The sequence below is a fragment of the Gallus gallus genome, chromosome 3, assembly GCF_016699485.2.
Source record: "Gallus gallus isolate bGalGal1 chromosome 3, bGalGal1.mat.broiler.GRCg7b, whole genome shotgun sequence".
Classification (NCBI taxonomy): Eukaryota; Metazoa; Chordata; class Aves; order Galliformes; family Phasianidae; genus Gallus; species Gallus gallus.
The window spans coordinates 49,519,033-49,541,089 of record NC_052534.1 but is presented as its reverse complement, the minus strand read 5'-3'; the positions used below and the strand labels follow the sequence as shown (position 1 = coordinate 49,541,089).

Genomic DNA, 22,057 nt, shown 5'->3' with positions numbered 1-22,057 from the left:
ATATCTAACCTAAGTCTCCTGTCTCAGTTTAAAACCATATGCATTATACAAGTGTTGTACAAACAGCTACTACAACTCTGATAATTCCCAGTGTGACCTTATATTTTGACAGCATAAATGCACATCAAAACTTTGTTCCTAATAACAGCAGATTGACTTTAGTTTAAGCTGTTGTGTTTCCCAGAATTCCTTTGACATATTAAAGAAATACAAGAAACTCAAAACAAGCTGTGATGCCTGTAGATAAATCATTTTGTATTACATTTCTGGGGGGGGGGAGGGAGAAGAAAAAAGAAAGGTTAAATATAAGGAAATGCATATAAAATTATGGTGTTTTATTATAATCTATCATAATATCTCAAACTATCCCAAACTATTCAGATATCCCAAGTTGGCCAATGACAATTCAATAATTCCTATAATAAAAACTACTGGACATTTTGTTTGCTTACTTTTGATATTTGCTATACAGATCAGTTTTGTCATCTATCAAAATAACAGGTCATGATGCCTGCTGGTAAATACAAAAGTTGAGATATGTTCTCAGACTTTTAAAAGATACAGTCTTTTACAGGCCTCTTATTAACAACGCCTGCTGTTGATATTGAGTCATAGAACTGATGATACAAAACAGCAGAGAGTAATTGATAGGCGGATAGTTGTGTGGCTATTTGGAGGAATCTTGAAAGGATGTGAAAATGGGCTGACGGAAACCCCACAGTGTTCAGCAAGTGGAAATGCCGACTCCTAGACCAGGGAAGGAATAATCCTAGGCACCAAAACAAGCTGGGGGCCATCTGGATGAAAAGAGCTTGCCAGAGATATAACTCGTGTTTCTAATGGACATTAAGGAGAACTTAAGCCAACAGTATCCTTTTGACAAAGGCCAATAGCTTGCTGGTTTGCATTCAAAAAGCACTGGGGGAAGATTGAGGGAGGTGAGCCCTCTCAGCCCTAATGAGACTCATCCAGAGTGCTGGCTGCACTGCAGGGATACTCAGTACGTGAATATACTGGAGTGAGTCCAGTGAAGAGCCATAACAGAGATTCAGGAACTGGATCAGCTGAGATAAGAGGAGAGTCTGAGAAAGCTAGGACTCTTTAGCCCGGAGGAGAGAAGTTTAATAGTGATCTTATCAGTGTGCATGAATAAATGACGGAGAGAATAAAGAGGATAGAACTATATTCTTTTCAGTGATGCCCAGTGACAGGACAAGAGGCAACAGACATAAAGTGAAACACAGAATTTTGCATCTGATTATCAGGAAGTACTTTTTGTGTGTGTGAGGGTGATTGGAATGGGTGACCCAGAGAAGTTGTAAAGTCTCTGTTTCTGGAGGTATTTGAAATTTATATGGATGCAACTATGAGAAACCTGCTGCAGCTAACAACTTTGGCTTGTGCAGGTGGGTTGAACAAGAAAATCTCCGGAGAAGCCTTGCCCCCTCAAACATTTTGTCATTTTAGGTTTAAGCTCAGAGGTAAAATGAAAAATTTGTAACTATGTTACGGTTACTGAAAAAACAAGCAAGCAACCACCACCAACAAAATATATTTGAAGAAAATTTCTCCCTGATTTTAAGGAGGCTCTTTTACCTCTAACTCAGTAAAGGACTTTATTGTGAAGCATTTTCAAGGCTTACAGTTAAAATGATTAATTAAATCAATTTAAGACAGAAGTTTCCTTAGTTGGAGCTTTCAAAGCTTTGTGAAAGCTCAGAAAGCAGAATCTTTAGAATGGATTGCTGGAGGTAATCTAGCCTCCAGTTTCAAGAATTGTCTAGTCAACTCTGGAAAATCTGTATTCTGGTACAGATTCTCTGTACATCTGGTATTCTGAGGATGGAAGATGCTTGCATTTTTTGGAACCTGAAAAATAATTCTATGTGCTATGAAGAAGTCTATGAGCAACTAAGAGTACATTGACCATCAGCTATGTAACTCTGCTTTAGTTACTGAAAAAACAATGAAAAGATGAGGGTAAAAAGAAGAAAAACATACATTTGTTAGCTTTGTTAGTTTTGTTAGACAAAACGACCTTGGACAATGTCCCTCTCTCTTCATAGATGGGCTAAAAACAAAATAGAGATGTCAATTCTGAATTCATATTTCTGGAACAATCTGAAGAGAAAATCATTTTCTAATGTGGGCATTTCTACTGCATAGGTTTATAATTCTTACTTAATATGCAATAATTTTATATGACCTGTCATCAGAAATGTGGAGTTGGTCTGTGCCAAAACCAGCAAGTGGATCCACACTATGTCAGCTTTGGCAATCTGAGTATACAGCAAAAAAATCTCATGGTGAAAACTGGACATGGAGGAAGAGAATGAGGGAGCCAGATTCAGAATTATACAGTATGAAATAGAGGATGAAAGAACAGAGAGCAGAAGAGGTACAGGCAGCAAATCGAGTGGATTGAAACTGGTCAGAATTACAGAAGAGGATCAAGACTTTCAGTGTGCTGCTGAATGAGTCAAAAAGTCCGTGTCTGATGGCAAACAAGTTTATTTTTTCCTGAAGAGGGATTGTAATGTCTCTAGTTAATGAAAATGAAGACTAGTTCCAGTCATGTTGTGAGAAAGTTATTATGATATTCACCTTTAGATAACAAAACCTTTGCATAGTGGAATATTTTGTGATTAACAGTGCTTTTTGTAATGATGTCTGGAGACAGACAGCTATGTATCTATACAGCTCTAAACCATAAGTCAGGAGTTGTATTCAAACTTGACATTTATCTTCTTCGTAAAATGGAAAGGATGAAAGCAAAAGTTTTTCATGACAGCACTGAAATCCCTTCATGATTGTCTGGAGAAAGAAATTAAATATCATTAAAAGGTCATAAGAACTTGCACAGTCTGAGAAATAAGGGGAACACATTTCTGATAAAGAGCCTTGGAGAAAAACACTTTACAATTAAATTTGTTATCAAAAGATATTCTGCTTGAAAAGCAGGCACTGATACAGATGAGGAAGCATAAACTGTGCTTCGGTTTCTTTTGAGAAAAATCTTTGTACAGATAAATACAAAAGCAACCTATCAAACATGAATTCTCAAGTACTTCAAACTTCAATGTAAATAGTTGTTGTAATTATCAAATCATTATTCAATTTGTAGCAAAAAGTGACATTTCTGAAGTATTGAATCAAAACTTCATATCACTTCCATCCCCATGCAGTGCTTTAGTCCTTCACAAGTTGCAGAAAATACATTTATATTTAAAACAGTTTAATAACAATTTCCTGGGTGTTTTTTTTTTTTTTTTTTTACACTATATAATTCTTCCTTGTGTAAATCTAATTAGAATAGAATAGCATTTAGATTGTAAACATGAAGATATTTTCTTCTATACAAGTTACTTTAGATTCATCTAATAAAATAAAAAGGAGATTAGAATAATACATAAATATTTAGTTAGAGATTCCCAATCTTGTTTTCTTTTATTGAAGAAGTCTTTCAGAGTCAGGGTAAATAGCTCTCATTTTCAGATGCTAGGAGGCAGATAAATTAACTTTAAGTACTGGCAGCTGATGCAAATGTAAGACATTTAAATTACATTACGTTAACACATAGGATAAGTTAAAAGTAACTTGATGTATTAAGGCAGAATATATAAAATTGTTAAACCACAAAAAAAAAAAAAAAGTATAAAAAATACTGCAATATAACTTTTTAAACCTTTTTGTCAATGATTTTCCAAGAAAATGTGACACAAAGAAACACCAACCGGTCCATAATAAATTAGCAAGTAAGACTCTCTATAGCAAGAATTTCAAGATTTACTGAAACATTTTTGATTTGTTTTTCTGTAAACCTCATCAAGCGTCCATAGATACCTGAACACGTTTCCATTGCATCAAAAAACAAAGAACAGTCTCAGAGGAGAAAATGGTCTACTGACTAGGTTTTGATATCCATTCATTTATCTAGCTGTTTTGTTGTTGTTGTTTGTTTTTTGAACCCAAAAATATTGTTTCCTTCCATAAAATCCCATGATACAACCTTCAGATATTCATCACCTCCTGTGTAAAATATTCTTTTTTACATACTTTGGATAACCTATTAATTTTACCAATTGCCCAAAGATTCAGAACTGCAAGAATTGATGAGTGACTGTTTCAGTCACTTCATACATTGTACCCACGTGTTAGTAAATCTCTTATCTATGCATTCAGTATTTTTCTCTCCTAACCAAAACACTTCAGGCTTCCTCCTTAATTTCCTTCAGCAATCTAACCATGCTTCTCTGCAACTTCTCTAAATCCAAAATACTTTCCTTGAAAACCAGAACTGCATATGTAACCAAGTTGTTGATGTATGAAATTTTATGTAGCAATAAAAAAACTACCCTATTTCAGCACCTTTGCAGCACCTTTCTTGAAGCTAGAAATTTTTTGTTATTGGCTTTTTGGTTCTGCTGCATGTTGAGTTATTGATTTTTGAAAACTCTGGATGGGTGAACAATTTGTTTCCTGAGTGAAAACAAACAACGTAATGCAAGTTAAGCATTATGTAGGATCAAGATATATTATTTCTCCTTATGTGCATTAGTTTTCATTTATCTGCACTGAAACTGCATTTCACGTTTGGCCAGCTCCATTTTTTTTTTGAGGTCCATATGAATGTGGAGCAATTAGCTGCCAAATAAAGTTTAGCATCGTCTGAAAAAGATGACTGTTTCATTGCCAATTACACCCATAGAAATTGGGTGTAATGGCCAAACTAAAGGAGGAGGTTGGAGGCAGCCGAGAACACACTGTCGCACATTGATAAGACATCAGTGAATTCAAAGGACTCCTGTAATCTAGGTATGAAAATATTATGTCTATTTTTCAAATGGGGAACATAAAAAGTTGAAGAGACTTTAAAAGGCCATAGGGTAAGATAAGGGCAGAGCTGGTTCTACAGCTCTCCAGTGCTTGTCTTCTGCTTATAAATAATGAATATCTCACAGAGTTAAAAAAATATATACTTTATAGTTAGGATAATGCAGAATAATTGCAGGTTTTGTTCATGGAAAAAAAAAAACCAAACAGGTAAATATGAAATCTATGGAAAGTGATAACCATCAATTACTATGTATATCAGTATATTAAAATGAATAATATAAAAGAGGAAAAAAAAAATGAATAACAGCTGCTGAACTTCTCCCACAGTTTTCACAGAGAAAACCAATTGCTGCTTCTATGACACCAATGCAGCCTTGTTGTGGCCCACAGAACCAGCTAGTACAGCCCAGGTTCCCTCAGTGTACTGTTGTGCCCTGCCTTTACTGAGAAGTTAGTGGGATTCATTCTCTTTTAGGACTAACACCAGGCAACATTTGAAAGATGAAAAAATCAAGTTTGGAGACAAAGTAGCAGATATAATGCAAGGGTTCTGGATATAGTGATTCAATTCTGAAAGCTGCATGTCATGGAAATACTAAGTCGTGTCTTGAAACCGTGATTGAGCAACTGATGGGAAGACAGGGCCAACCCAGGGGAACTCAGGTGCATGCAAGTACCTGACTGACTGGATGGGATGAAGCCAGGATCCACCCCTTCCCAGACCTCATTTAAGGGTTGGCAGGAGAGGGAAGCACGTCTTTTTGAAGATCCCTATGTAGTTAAGGACTTCTGAAGGTAAGCAGCTTCTTTTCCTTGTTTTTGTACCTATGGCTGTTGCTTTTGAGTGAATTCTTACTGTAGTCTGGGGTCTTGCTGATTTGCTATCATTGTTATGTTTTCTGTTGTGCTCTCCTGTGCCATAGAAAATTGCTTCTGTTACTGAATTATTACGAAGTATATGATATCATTCAGAGTTTTGCACTAAGGTACTGTCTATGAACATCAGTGAGCTGTGATCTTACTCAGAGTGTGGTGCTTAATGAGATACTAAATTATCATACTAAGGTCTCTCAGAAAGGAAAAATAAAATGTTGAATGTCCAAGTTGTGTTAATTTTCAGGAAGAACCAAAGGATTTGAGTGATTTTATTTAACTTCTAATGAACAACACCTTCTTTCTAGTTTATGCCTTGTACAGTATGTTCTTTCTGGATATAGTACATTATCATACAAGGACTTACTGTGAATCTCATTAAGTATATTTTCCTATTACTGACTAAAACTACTTTCCTCTGTCTTCCAAACTATGGTGTACATACACATTTGTATTTTGTACTTGAAGATAACTTCTTCTCTGGGTGAGAATTTCTTTTGTATTCTGGAAGCAATATCCTACACATACAGGAATGATAATTTAATTATCTTACTGAGAAGTTAATTAAAGTAACTTAGCATGAGTGGAATTTATTCTGTTTTAAGCAGATTATATGGAGCACATGGTGTTCCCCATATGGTATTACACATAGTTTGGCAGAATATTATAAAATAAACTGAGGGTATTTAATGACAATAAATGGAATTACAGCGATAACTGAATGCAATCATTGACTGACTCTTTGTTAAAAGTCATATGCTGTTGTTACAATGTTTATGTTCAGGTCGCCAACACTGGAAGGCTTTCATCCACTATGAACATTCCGTTAATGACGCTGTAAGTCAGTTTGAAGCAACATTACTCATGGGTTAAGATATAAATTATGGAGGACATAATAACAAAACCTATTTGAATCTTTTCAGTATCCAGTATGTAACATCTATTAACACTTGTGTTTTCATCTGTTTAATTGGAGTTACAGACCTCAGGATTACTTATTCATATGAACTCCTGCAAAGGATAGTAATATCAAAGAATACAATGAAATTCAGAACTGTACTGTACAACAATAACAAATGCCACTCTGTGTTTAAGTCCTATATTTAAGTTCATACATTCATTGAAAATTATTTTGATGTTATAGTAGGTGTGCAATTAGTCTGCTCTAGACTTGAATTTGATTTTTTTTTTTAAGGAAATAATGAAGAAAACTGAAAGTAAGGAGTAATGAGCAGCTGTTCAATAGTTTTAACGGGCAGAGTGATAATAAGAATACAAGCATGATAAAGAATCAAATTCAGATGTTATATCATGCCAGTTTAATGATAGAATACCACTGACATCATGTAGCTATGAATTACCCTATCAACAGCACTGCAACTTAGCCTTTCATAAAATACCACATTCCTTAAGAAAAAGGTCTGAAGGAATGCTTTTTCTGCCTCCCAAATCAGCAGTTAATGGGTAACATGCTTCTATTTTATAGGAGTTGCAACAGGAGCTGGGAGGGGGCAGAACTAGGATGACTGACCCCAGATAACCAAATTGATATCCCATAGTATATGACATCATGTGGAACAACCAAAATGGGATTAAAAAGGAGGAAGGGGGGCACTTGAAGTGATGCCATTCTTCTTACCAAGAAGTCATTAGCTGTGATGAGTCCCTCTCTTTCTGGAAGTGACTGAATATCTGTCTGCTGATGGGAAGCAGTGAATGAATTCCTTGTTTTGTTTTGTTTGCACATGCAGCTTTTGCTTTGTCTAGTAAACTGTCTTTATTTCAACCTATGAGCTCTCATGCTTGTACCTTTCTGATTCTTTCCCCCATCCGATTTGAGGAGAGTGAGCAAGTGGCTGTGTGGTGCCGAGATGCCTCCTGGGTTTAAACCATGAAAGTCCTTTTCATCAACCAATGTGAGACTCAAAGAGTTTGAAATAATGACAGATCTGATTGAAGTGTGGAGCATGCCAACCCTGATTTATAGGTGTAATAGCTTTTCAGTTGCTAACTGTAGGCTCCTGTGTTTGTAAGAGGGCTCACTTTCGTTAACGTGTCTTAGAATCCAGTGCTTATTAGTGGTTGCTGTTTCTTCTGCTATTTGCTTTACTCCTTATTGTCTCACTTTGCTGTATCTTGGAACATTTTGGTAACAGCTACGGCCATGCTCATGGGCACAGAGTGACTGTGACCTGTGAATGAGTCCACATGGGAGCATGTACACCCTGAAGCATCTCTGGCTGTGGCTAAGTCTGCTCAAGAGCAAGTGCACCTGAAAGAATCTGACTCTAGAGAAATTTGTGTTGCAGCAGGTGTACCTTACAGTGTCCCTGTGGATTAGGTCATGCAAGAATATCTTGAAACATCTATGGCCATAGATAAGATCACAAAAGAGCAGGTGTCTGAAGGAACTTTAGTCAATGGAAAATGATGCAACAGGGCAGGTACACCTCAAAGAGTCTGTGGCTGTGATTTAAAAGTAGTTCTACTGCTTTCCTGACTTCATTTTATATGCATATTTTAAAACCTTCTCATATTTTCTTATTCTGTTGCTACTTATTTTCAAGGTGACACTGGATATGTCGTGTGTGCATGTGTGTGATAAAGACTCTCATTGAACTTTGTGAATGTTTTCTGCTGACATAATACCAACTACAGAGTCACGAGGGTTTTTAAACCCTTTCAAACATCCTGAAACACTGCAATTATTGGGATTATTTGCTTCTGGCTATGTCGTTGAAACACTTGCTTTTTCACTTACTATTTAAAACTAATAAAAATACATCTAGTAGATGTGGGGTGACACTTTCTGTGACCATGCTATGAGCTGTAGTACACAAATAAGCCCTAGAAGAGAGTAAGTGATGAGTCTTTATGAACTCAATAAATTCCTGCTGTACATAAGTCTTTGAATGTCAGCAGAATTGTTAAATCTTAATGAGCAATTAATTAAAGCAATATTCATATTTCTTCAGTGCTCTCCTCCTTTTATTTATTTTGAATTCAATTAGGTTTAGCAGTAAAGGAATGATGCATTAGCAAGTTCAGCTAAGCAAATCTTCCTTTCTTAAAATAAAACCTGGAAGTAACGCAGAATACTTTACTGCTGTGCTGATCCCATGGAATATACAAGATTGCATCACTTTTGTGATTATAAAGTTTTGGCTGAATGTAAGTCAGTCTTCCTATCTTCACATAAGGAATGCACCAGCTGAACTTAAATTGATTCTTCAGTCATTTCACACAGTATTTGGACTTTGTCGAGTGCTAGTGGTGTGCACTTGTTCTTTGGTTACCATGACCCAGCCCAGGGTAAAATGCATGCAAAATTCTGTAAGCCGGAACTTATCTTGTATCAGAGCTCTGAGGTGCCTCTTTAGTGTCCTAACATCCTGTTGCTATTCAGAAACAATATTTCTTCCCTCACAATAAGGATTGCAACTAGCTTGCAACTGGGCTGTTTCCCTGTCTGTGTAGAAATAGCCAATCAAGGAGAAAACTCTACACTGGTATTTTGTGCTTTCATCTGGATCTCAGTTGAAGAAGCAGACTAATAAAGACAAGTGATTACAGAATGCAAATTCTGGAATAAGTCAGGCTGAGGAAGGCAATCACTAGTGAAGTTTAGGTACAGCTTTTGAGATCAAATTGTTCTGTTATGATTTAGTAAATGTATCTTTAGCAAATATATTTTTAAAACAATTAAGTCTTCAAGCCAAAGCCTAGTATTCTAGTACCTATGTGCAAGGAAGGAAGATTACCAAGATTGTAGCTAAAAAGTTTGTACATCTTGCGCTTTCTCTCATCCTTATCACGCAGTATTGCCTGGGAAAGACTTTTACGCCCAGGGATACAATTTCTCTGCTTTGTTTCCAGACTGCAGCTAGTGCCAGTAGTATAATTAGTCTTACTTGGAATGCAGAAACTCCAGTGGCAGCTTTCCATGTAATTACCTAAACGTTGTTCTTTACTTTCTCAGGAAAAACCAAAAGTTTTTAAAATATTTTTTTTAAGAAAACAATCAATTCATTACAAATTATATACAACCAGCCAGCTAACCCAATTTAAAATATGGGTGTAGAGATCTAAATAATGGCTTATAATCTGAAGTATATGGGCCTCATACAACATTCTATTGTTGGAATTTAATTCAAGATTTCATTTTTTTCATAGCTTCTGAAGTGTACTTGGACGAATATATCAGAATAAAAGGCAATTTAGCAACATTAATTCCTTTACCTTTGTGTTTAAAACTTTAGTTCTTTCCCTCTTCAAAGAGTTTAAAAATGAAAAAACAAAAAAGGTAATATTATATATCATAAAATATAATAATCAAGGTGGATCTCTTCTGCATTATTTTAATACTAATACACTGAAGAAGAGATCAAATTCTGGCCTTGCTACTTATTTTGGGGTGGGAGTGGGTGTTATTTTGTCTGTTTCCTATGTCCCCAAGTATTGTTGTAATAATATAATAGAATTCATATTAAATGTTTGCAGGGAAATAAGTGATAACTTTCATTTAATATTTAATGTTATTTTAAATATTTAATGTGATATATATTGACTGAGTAAAATAAAATATTCACAGGATGGTTCAGAACACATCTGCAAGAATTGGTGCATGTTATTCATTGGGCAGAAGTTATTTAAGGTATGGTTTAAAGTAGTTGTAAGAGGTAAAAGCGTATACCTCTCAGTACAGATGAGACAGTTGAATAGTGCAATAAGGTGGACTTTGGTCTCCTGCTGGATCAAATATGTTACAGTCGCAACAGCAGATGTCAGTTCAAAGTCACTCAAGGTCCAGCAGGTCAGTTTATATAATAAAGCTTTTTGCACTGTCAATTAACATCTGTCCACAACAATGAATATTCACTGATCAGATTTCATGTGTCTTACTACAGTGGTAGAAAACCATCATCTGATTCATGTGTTCCAACATGTACAAATTTAGTTGAGTCCACACTTATTCAATATCCTATGGGCTCTGCATCTGTTATCTGTGAGTATTTAGGATCTACTTAACAGCTGTGGAACGTGGGTGTTTGAGAGTTTAGAAGAGATAGCAAAACAGACAAACAAGTAGAGAAACAGATAAAACCTATAAAAAAAAAAAGAGACCAAACACAAACAAAAAATCATACAACCAACAGACAAAGATAATGTTTTCTCTGGGTTTTTTTTTTTTTCAGATTTCATATTTGGTTCCTTCAGAGTGTTACATGCTTATCCACTTCCTGTGTGACTCTATTACTTGTCCTGGCTTGTACAAACCTAGTAACACTAATTTCATCAGTTGTTTGAACAAGGTTTAGTTTATATTAGAAAGATAATATATTTTAGTAGAATTGAGCTCATGAACCTGTACCCCTTGTTAGTCTTAGCATTGCAAATGCCCAGCTGAACATATTACAGACTCATCAGTTATCCTTGGAACTATACCAAATACAGAACTCAATGTGTTCAGAACAGTCTGTGTACACAAATCACTCATTTGAAGTGATGGACAGAGTGAATTCTGCTTGTCAAAGAAGAGAACAATTAGTTATAGAGATAAGTTACAGATTATTTGAAACCTTGAAGGGCCAGGGACATGACATCTACTCTTCAGATTCCATGATGAACAGATTTCTGGGGGTGCAATGTTTTTGTTTTTGTGGGTTTTTTTTTTTTGGTAAGTCAAATTCATTTCTCCTAACCCATACTCCTCTCATTTATTGAGCTGTTAGAATAATCCTGGTAAATTTACCAAAGGAAAGACCTTATTGTGCATATCTAGTAATAGAAATATTGATTTCTGGAAGCTGAAATAATGGATTTACTGCAAAATAAATTACACAGTGTAACATAAATGGCCTTCATTTACTTATGTTATTTCAGTCTATGCTAGAAAAAATTTATATGCACTGAACTAGAATTGAAATATCATGGTAACAGCTATATTCTGTCTCCATTGCTTCTCTTGCCACAGAGTCTAGCAGTTCTGCAAATACTATTTTCCTCTTGTTGCCCATTCAGCATTTATTCTTTGATAAATTCATTTCTTCTGTGGAGTGTTTTTGTTTGTTTCTGGAAATAATTTATCTTTGTCTTATCAATGAGATTTTATTGTCAGCACATGTATTTTTGACTTGCTGCATTATTTGTGCACTCCACTTCAAAACCATTTCATTAAAATTTTAATTCCAAATGGTATGGTAAAATCCCTTAAGAAAAGAGAATTATGACCTTTTTTTTAAGGTGTATTTAATGTAAATAATATTTTAAATATCTTACTGGTCCACAAAGACCAGTTTGAAATCACAGAATGGCCAGGGTTGGAAGGGACATCAAGTATCATGAATCTCCAACCCCCCACCACAGGCAGGGACACCAACCTCCACATTTAATACTAGACCAGGCTGCCCAGGGCCCCATCCAACCTGGCTTTGAATACCTCCAGGGATGGGACATCTACAACCTCTCTGGGTGGCCTGTTGCAGCACCTTACCACTCTCATAGTAAACAACTTCCCCTGACATCCAACCTAAATCTTCCCTCCCTCAACTTAAAACCATTTCCCCTTGTCCTGCTGTTATCTACTCTTTCAAAGACTTGAGACTCCTCCTGTTTATAGGCTCCCTTTAGGTACTGAAAGGCTGCAATTAAATCACCCCACAGCCTTCTTTTCTCCAGGCGGAGCAAGACCAGCTTGCTCAGCCTGTCTTCATAGGGGAGGTGCTCCAGCCTTCTGATCATCTTTGTGGCCCTCCTCTGCACACCCTCCAACAGCTCTCTGAAAGAACAGTGCTTCTCTGTTCATTTAATGTTATACTTCAGTATTTGGCGATGTTAATTACTACGTTGGTGTTAGACTTTCAGTGATCCATCTAATGGAATATAGGTATGGCTTCATTTATAATGCACTAGCTACTTTCAAGTTGAGGCTATAGGATGGCATAAGACTGCCTGAGCCTTATAAATAATAGCTCAAAAAAGGGAAGAAATACAGAAAACAAACAATATCTCCTAAAAGTATTTGTTGTAGCTGGGAGAATGGGTGAATGGAGAATGTTATGCATTAAAAAGGAGGAAATATGATATTGAAATACTGATTTCTAGAGTCTATTTAAAAAAAGTATACACCCTCATGAAGAAAAGGCTATGCTTAATGACAGCCTAAGTTTGGCTAGAAAGACTTCAAGGTTTCCTGTTCTTATTTTTAAATCGTTGCTAATTTGCAACTTAGAGAGGCAGTTCTTTATGTCTTTCAGCTATGACCAAAGACCTATGACAAATTTACTATGATGATGGTCTGTTTTAATGAGAAAATTTAGGAGAAAATGTTAATGAAAGTTTGAGCCACAAAAGTTTGTGCTTATTGCATGTTCTTGTCATAATTAATACTGGTAGAAGGTTCTCTATACTGTGGTAACTAAATTAACATAATTTACTTTGTTATATCACTTCTTATTAGATTATCATTCCAACTTCAATCTGTTTTAGAGAAACAAATTCTACTTGAATACAGGTTCTGCTGAAAGATCTAGCTGGTTTCTCTGGCAGTAATCTTACATGGGATAAAAGTATAACGGTGAATGGAATTTGAAAAGCTAAATCCCCCCAGGACTTGAATCCAGTGAAAGATGTGGAGGGCAAAAAGAAAAAGAGTGATAAGAACTCAGCCTTGTTAAGTTTACAGATGAAGTTCAATTCTGCCATTTGGAGAAACCTTGACAGGATGGACAAAAAGTCAGGAAAAACTTCATGATATTTAGCAAAGGGAAGTGCCAAGTCCTGCCCCTAGGGATGCGTAACTCCAGGCTGTGTTCTCACTGACTGGAAAGCGGGTTCTGGGGATGCTGATGGATATCAAGTTGACTTTGAACTAGAAATGTCTCCTCAGGGCAAAGAAGACTAATATCCTTCTGGATTGCAAAAGGAGGAGTTTTGTCAGCAGGTTAAGGGAGAAGGTTCTTCCACCTTATTCAGCCTTGGTGATAATTTGGAATTTGGAGCAATGGGTCTGCTTCTGGATTCCCCAGTAAATGGGAGTCATGGGCATAATGGATTGAGTCCACCAGAGGTCCACAGAAAAGTTTGAGTCTGGAGCGTAAGACAAACTGAAAGAGAAGGGACTGTTCAGGCTGGAGAAGACAGGAAAGAGATGATAGATGTGAAATGAGTTGCAGGAATTTATGTTAAAACATAAAAATACTCTTCTATTGTGTGGATGACTTAATACTGAAACAAGTAAACTAGAGAGGCTGTGGAGTCTCCATCTTTGGAGATATTTTTTAAAAAAAATGACTGAACATGGGTTCTGTGCAGCATCCTGTAGATGACTGTCATTTGTGCAGGGGAATTGGTCTATGTTATCCCCAGGATGGTCTTCTCAGCTTGGTGATTGGTTCTGTGATGTAAGACTGATGTTAGAATATATGTTAAGTGTTCAGATTCCTGTCATCAGAGAATGTTATGTTACTTTAGTGACACTCTCTGTAGCCAGTCTTGCTACTGATCAAGCTGGAAGGAATTGTTGCTTTGAAGAAGTTAGTCTTGACAGCAAAGCATCTCTCCGAAGTGAGAAAAGTTAGACTAAGGAGATTAAAAAAATAAAAAATAAAAAAATAAAACTCTAAATTTTCTTTGTCACCTGATACTCCAAAAATTCTTCTCCATGAAAGGGCTTTGTGCACTTTTCCCTTTAGTTCTTGTATTTTTCTCTTTTTCACAGAATATAATCTTTTCATCCTTTACACAGTCTTAACAGCAGGAATTCATAGATTGAACTGCACAAATAAAAAGTAGGTGACAAAATAAATTGTGTAACTCAAATAAAACAAAATGACCCTTCTAAGTCTTTTTTTTACTGTCTTATCTCTCATTTTCAGGCTTTGCACAGTACAGAGACTGGTGAATTCACAGTAGAAAAGCAGAGATAAGACAGTCTATCGTGGGGCTATCCACAGTGGAAAGATATCTCTATACAGAAGGATATGCTAATTTCAGGAGTAGTAAGCATACATTATTCAATCTTAGTATGCTATAATGCACAAGGTTTTAAGGAGATAATGAAGGTTCACCTCTCTGTAACATAGAGCTACTTGAAAATAGAGACAAGATAAGAAGTGAAAAATCAGTTAAAGTTGAAGATGATATGTGGAAAGTTTATAAATTTTCACATTCTAAAATCGGAGCATTAGACTGGGAAATCACTCGTTTTTAAAATTTACCCAGTTTCTCATGAATACAGAGTTTAGTCTGCTCATCCTAAACATCTTTTTTGCCATCACTGGCAAAATACAGGTGACAAAAATTAGCAAAATGATACCTGGATATACAGGAAAGACTTGCAGTGACTGCACAAAACAGACGAGTGTGACCACCTTGTTGCATGCTTGAGTAGAAAAAATTTTGTCCTGTTTGTTCATCTGTAGAGGGGCCCAAGGAAATCAATTGAGGTGGCTACATTAACTTGGATTCATCTGGGCACATTAAATTCTCTTCAATGGGCATCTGGGATTTCTTAAACTCTCAAAGGCAAAATGAGAATTGATGAGGAAATAGAGAAAGGGTGTGTACAAACAGGCAGCACACAGCTGTGTGAGGCTATTTTCCCCTACACTGTTGTTTTCTCTGGAAATAGGAGTTTTTTGATAGAAACATATAAATCTAAGTGGTGCAGCTGTAGAAGTGAAAACTTGAATTTCATAGGATGAGACTTTCATTCAACCTATCATAGAGAAGCTGTGCATTTTAAAAGCCAGAATTTCAGACTGCTCACCATTCTATTCTATTGTTTGCTATTGTAAGTGGGTGACTGATTTGGGATCATCCTGTTTCAGCATATTTCTTCATATGAATGAGTACTGATGATTTATTGATGATTTATTTACTTTGATTTATCAAAGAAATAATACAACTTTTCCATATAACTTGAGTGTTCATATTGTTACCTTAAACATAAATGAGAAGAACCAGTCTATCTAAAAGCACAACATATTTATTATAGAGTCTTACACTTGATGTTTATAAAGCTTCTCTTCCAATGCTATAGGAAGAAATATAAGGAAAAATATCACCAAAACAGGCAATTTCAGTTAATCAGGAAATGAAGTTTTCTTTTTTTAAAAAAAAGAACAACAAAAACCATCAGCAAGTTGCAGAAAAGTTTTTGACCTCTGGTCTCAAAATAAAATAGCAATGGGTTAAGTGTGACTGATCAGAACCAGTTTGTTTTTTGCTTCTCTGTACTTTTATGCTCTGTGAAGAATCTAAGAAGAAAATTGCTCTCAAAAGATATTGCAAGTTTGTTTCATACAGAAAAATCTCCTTCTATTGTATGTGATTATATCAGTTTCAAAAAAGTAATTATAAGTTTTGTTTTACTGTAGGGGACTATTTACTAACATTTCTATGCTCTAACATTTGTTTTGTAGATAGAGAAGATATTCTCAACCAGAAGAAACTGAAGTTGCAAGATATTCACAAATTAGCTGAACTGCCTTATAGATTCGAAATATAATCCTTTACATTAAAAATACTATAATTACAAATGAAATTAATTCTGATTAAAGTTGTGGAATGCAATGTCAATATTATAAGCATGCTTATTCGTGTTTGCCTAATATTTTAACTAGCTGTTTTTGTTGCTGCAAGCCATCTACTATGCTTTAATAAAAATGAATATAAATATCAGTCCAGTCCTGTGAACATCTTCAGTACAGAAGTATAGTTTATGATCAATCTGTGAGACTCTTGTCTAAATATCAGCCATTTAAGTCTGTCTTTAGGTGATTAAATTGTTATTTAAATCCAGTATCTCTGTGTATCATGAAAACTGTGCAGAAGACTGTAAGGTGTTCTCTACTCCTTTAGAGTAGACTTCTTGTAGATACCAAATTAGAAAATGTTATCTATTACAAATCTGCTCTTGGTTCTCACATTTTCTAACTAATATATTGGCCAATATGAATATGAACAATATGAATACATATTATTCATGTATGTGTATTCATATATGTATATTCACACATTCATATGTATTCATACATGAATACATATAGAATTTCATGTTGTATGTATAAGTGCCGTTGTATTTGGCAAATGATTTTAAAACAGCATTAGAGAAACAACTGTGCTGTGAAAAATGGTATTATGCTTTTTTGTTGTTGTTGTTGAAGTGGACATTTCATGGTTGACATAAAGAAACCCTTGAAGAGATGTGTAGATGGTTTGGTCAAAGAAGATTGTGTGGAGATCTCTAACTGTTAAACTATACACAATTACAACAAAGATCCGATAGATAATAGTATAAGTATAAAAAAAATTAATGCATTTGAGTTGAAGTTGGTCAATGTTGTTGTTATGTTATTTTCAGAAAAGACATCAGAGGATATTCCTGAAGACTGGGACTTAGAATGCCCTGAAGTAGATGGGGGAACTGCAGGCTGATTAGCCTCCTGCCAGTCTGTGGAAAGATCATGGAGTAATTTCTTCTGAAAATTATGTCCATGCACAGAAAAGAAAATGATTGAAACATTAGAATCATGATTGAAGGTTAGAAGGTTGGAAAGGACCTCTAAGACCATCTAATCCTGCCATCAACCCATCACCACCATGCTTGCTAAACCATGTCCCTTTTCTCAGTGTCCCATCTAATTTTTTCTTGAACACCTCCAGGGATGGTGACTCCACCATTACACTTAGCAGACTGTTCCAGTACCTCATACCTCACCACTCTTTACAGGATGAACTTTTTTCTTCTTGGGAAGAAGCAGCAAGGATTTAGAAATGGGAACGTCTGCCTGACCTATTTGATTGCAACATGACTAATTCTAGGGACGAGGTGGTGGTGTTTATCCCAGCATCAGTGATGCTTTTTGCAGTTATAACCTTGCAGCAAAATTTGAAAGATGGCTTGGTACATTGGGTGAAAAATTGGCTGGCTGAAACATCAGGCTCAAAGATTTATCATTGGCGGTATAAATTCCAGCTGCTAGCTAACTGTGAGTGGCATTCTCAAGGCTGCTACTAAGACCAATCCTGTCTAATATATTCATAAATAATCTGAATAATGGGACTTCATGAAGCCTTAACAAATTTGAGGTTGAATAACAAACTGGGAGGGGCAGTAGATGTGCTAGAAGGTAGGAGTATCATTCAGAATGACTTTTGGAGAAGGCTCAATAAACTGGCTGATAGGAACTTCACAAAGTTCAAGAAACACAAATGCAGAATCTTGTAGCACTTAGTGGTATTAGAAAAGACAGTGTGTAAGATATAAGAATATTTCTAAAGAAATCATCTGCTTTCATTGTAGATAAGAAGAGTGAACTAGTAGTATAATGGTTTGTGGGTGGAACTCTTATTAGCGATAAAGTGGTTTACTCACCTACTCAGATGCTGAAAAGTTTATGATAATTACAGATCTATATTGTTTGATATAAAAATAAAGATCTATCTACACGTCCTTATGTAACTCTGAATACTGAAACACTTTGCTCTCTGTCAAAGTGGTTTATAAATAATAAATAAATAATAGTTCTATCTGTATAATGGAAAGAAGTATTTCCTAAACATGTCATCACTTCATCTTTGTGTTCTGTAAAAAGAAATAGTTTGAACGTGTTTAAGTTTTTTGACAGTAAACGCTATCAGATGTTTGTGCCTGAAAGGCTCATTATCTGAAATGATGGATTTAGCCATTAACAGACAATGCATTCAAAAGGATTTTGAGAAATCGAGGTAAGGTAAAATGCTATTTTGTGTAATGAGGTACCTTGCAGGATATGAATAAGATTGTTTGCAGACTGATGTGCCTAGGTACTCTGGGATCATCTATGAAGTATAGTAATGGCAATAAGAAATATGAGAATAATTTATTTCCACCAATTTTTACATGCTTTCTTATTTTTTTTTTCTGCTCTGTTTATCTTTATCATATCATGATCTTACTGACAAGTCAGACTTAGAGGTTGCTTTTATAATGATAACTGGTGTAATAAGGAACAGCTGCTATTCTAGCTAAGGTCAGCAACTAATGTAATGATAGCTGAGATCAAAAACTAATTTAAAGAATCTGGGGGAAAAAAAAAAAAAAAAAACCAAGACAGGAAGTAAGATTTTCAGTGGCATTATGGAGACTGAAGTCTAATTGCTTCATCTGTGCTACTGGAACAGCCCACAAACCAGTAAAACATTCATAGAGTTCTAGTGCTTTGGGAAAAAGACAGGTTATGAACATGTGCAATACTTGGATTTGTGTGTTCAGATCTAGGTGTTAAGAAAAGACTTATATTTCATATTTAGGGAGAGTGATGTCATTCTTCTTTGAGATGGGGAGAATTTTCATTCACCTCATGTTCCAAACCCCCCTGAAGATACCTGTTCTATGGTAACCTTTGTAACTGTTATGTTCTACTTTCCTTAAATAAATACATCTGTAAACATAGCTGCTTATCAGACTATAAATGTATTAGTCATTTTGACTTTGTTCTCTGAAATGAAATTCATTTAAGATATAAGCCAAATATTTTGTTTTTCTATATTCTCTAAGGGAACTTCTGTTTAAAAAAACTCAAATCTGCTCACTGGGTAACTTGATAAAAGACAAACAGTGAGAGCACAGTTAAATTTGTAAATACTGGAGAAATACTATAACCTTATTCTATATGTTGTTACTGCTACTGTTTTCTTTGCTAGTGTGGGAGCATAGTATTTATATTCTGTGCTATGGAATATTCTTTCAGCTACCAAGACCACAAATGAAAGGGTAAACTACCTTGTTCCAAATGAAACTGTTTCCAGACTGGACAATTAGCTATCTAAAATGGGCAGAAAAAATAAATGAACAAATTTTGCCTTACCTGGAATATTTCTTATTTCTTTCAGGGTAATGTGAATGATTTATTTCTTAAGTTTAACACTGCCAGAAAAGATTGAGAGGCAACTTGTCTAAACTATTGTCAAAACTTTTTCCATCCTGTCATATTCAAGATTACACTATCTGCAAAGGGAATGAGATAAGGACTAAAACAGTATTTTGACAGCTACTCTTAAGAATTCAAATTAAACAACCAGCTGAGAAAATTTTAACCTCTTTGACAGAGAAAGTAGTGAGATATAATTGAGTGATATTACTGTCAAAGTAAATTGAGGCATTTCTTCCAATGACTTAGTCTTTCAGGACATAAAGGGAAAAGTTTACAGGAAAATTTTTGATTTTCTTTTCTTTCCACATCTCTATGGCAAATGACTTGGAAAAAAAACAGTATGCCTATCTGTTGCTGCTGCTGCCTCCAAGTTTGGTTCTACTTTCAGTGTCCCACCGAGCTTCACTTCATTTTGCATTCATCATCTTCTTCATCACCTAGTGAAAACACTATATTGTTAAATAGTAACTAGCTTTGAGAGTAAGGCTGTGCACAATCAATATATTTATGAGTGGAGATCTCACCCTCATAGCAGTTAAGGGAAAGAAGATCATCAAAGAACTCTCTGAGGCTGGCAGTGAGGAAGAAAAATAGTGTGTATATGTGCTATGTTGAGCAGTGTGAGGATGGCTGAATTTGTTCGAGCTCAAGATTTCATAAGAAAAGATATTAAGGTAATTATGGAATGAATATGGAGGAAGAAAAAGAATGAGGAAAAAATGTTAGAAGAAAAAAACAGTGGCAGGGAAACAGTACATCAAGGTGATCAGATGGATTTAGATAATAATTTAAAAATAGTATTGAGCTGCAAAACAACCTGTATGTTTTGGCTAATGGAATGAAAATTTGTCTACCAGGGTGTAGGCCCTTGATAATGACAATAATCCAGCAACAAGTTAATATAGAATTTCATAATATAACTTAGGCTGCTAGGGCTCTGCTTTTCATAAGATAAAAATATTTGATCTGGAATGGCTGGAAACTGGGAAAAGTCAGGGGTTTCTTATATAAATGTAGATGAGAAAAATGGCTTCTTTTGCAGTAAAGTATATGTTATTTGGAAGATGTTGATTGCTTTATTTAAGGTGACACAAACAGGTACTTGGATGATACTGTTAAGATGATAGAAGACCAATACAGATTGATTTAAAAGGAATAAGTTGTCTTCCCCAATGACAAAGAGTGTAATTTATAGTAGAAGAAAGCTATCTGCATAACAATATCTTGAGTCTGAGACTCCTCTCCTCCAAAGAGAAACTGCCAAGAATTAAGCAGATAGAAACTTACTTATGAAAAAATAGTTTTAGAAGAAAAGTAATGCTGACTCTAACATAATAATCTGTGTCCAGGCATCTCTGCAGTTCTTTAGTCAGCTATATTCAGTCCTTCCTGAAGAATGACAACTTGAAGTAATCTATCACAATTTCTTAGCTCTTCAGAGTAAATGAATTATTATCATAGTTGCAGATGTTATTTTTTCACCTGTCAAACTAATCTGTTACTGTGTATATCAGAAAGAAATTAGAAAACAGGAACGATGTTATTAACAGAATTGTGTAAACATATTTTTACCCTCTGAAAATACATCTTTGAAAATTCAGTTTCTATTTAATAGGGGTTTGGATGATCAGGATGGCAAGAATGAGGGCCCATGGCACTACCAGTCCCGCCTTTCCCTGCCCACTTGCTATGCTCAGATTCCAAGATCAGTCCAGGACCATCATCCACAGGTCCAGTGAGAAATGAAATCTATAGCACTATTAAAATTCTGAAATAAGCAATTCAGAAGAAATGAATTTTTCAAAATACATTCTTAACATCATATAATTTTAAAATTTTATTAAATTTAAACATGCAGTAAATGTTATGGCATTTATTTTTGAAGTATTTCCATTGTAAAATATTATCAGAACTATCTTATTGTTTGATGAAACAGGTTTCCCTTTTTTAGTACAAAATATCTGTTATTTATGAGAAAATAATAAAATGATGAAGAATGAATCCTCCATAAAATCCAAGATACATTAGATTAAAAAAAAAAAAAAGAAAAGGCATTTGGACATGTTATTGAAATGATGAGATTGCAAAGATATTTTGTTTGAGTAATGCACAAAAATATTACTTTTAACTTCGGCTACATTGTCATTCAACTTTTTCCTAAAAGAAAGTTAGTTTGGCTTGTTATTATTGTTCTAATTAAAGTGGAAATTCACTCATAATACTAACTTTCAGAAGTAATATTGCATCACCTGAAACTGGTTTAAAAAATGGTCTTAGAGAAAAACATGGAAACAAAAACACCTTGGGAACCTACTTTAGTAGAGGCATTGGACTAGATGATTTCCAGAGGTCTCTTCTAATCCCTAGGATTCTGCGACTGCGATTTCTGTGACAAACCATGAGATCAATGCACTAGTTTTACATTTGCT

At 35.2% G+C, this 22,057-nt stretch overlaps 1 long non-coding RNA gene across 3 annotated transcripts; it reads left to right on the top strand.

The window, feature by feature from the left end:
• The first annotated feature begins 5,591 nt into the window (after positions 1–5,591).
• LOC124417829 lies at positions 5,592–18,834 on the top strand. Of its 3 annotated transcripts, XR_006938779.1 has the most exons (4): positions 5,592–5,631; positions 6,494–6,546; positions 10,301–10,363; positions 16,134–18,834. It is a non-coding gene; the product is annotated as an uncharacterized LOC124417829 (long non-coding RNA). The 3 variants fall into 3 exon arrangements; XR_006938780.1 differs by lacking the exon at positions 6,494–6,546; XR_006938781.1 differs by lacking the exon at positions 10,301–10,363.
• Positions 18,835–22,057: the final 3,223 nt, after the last annotated feature.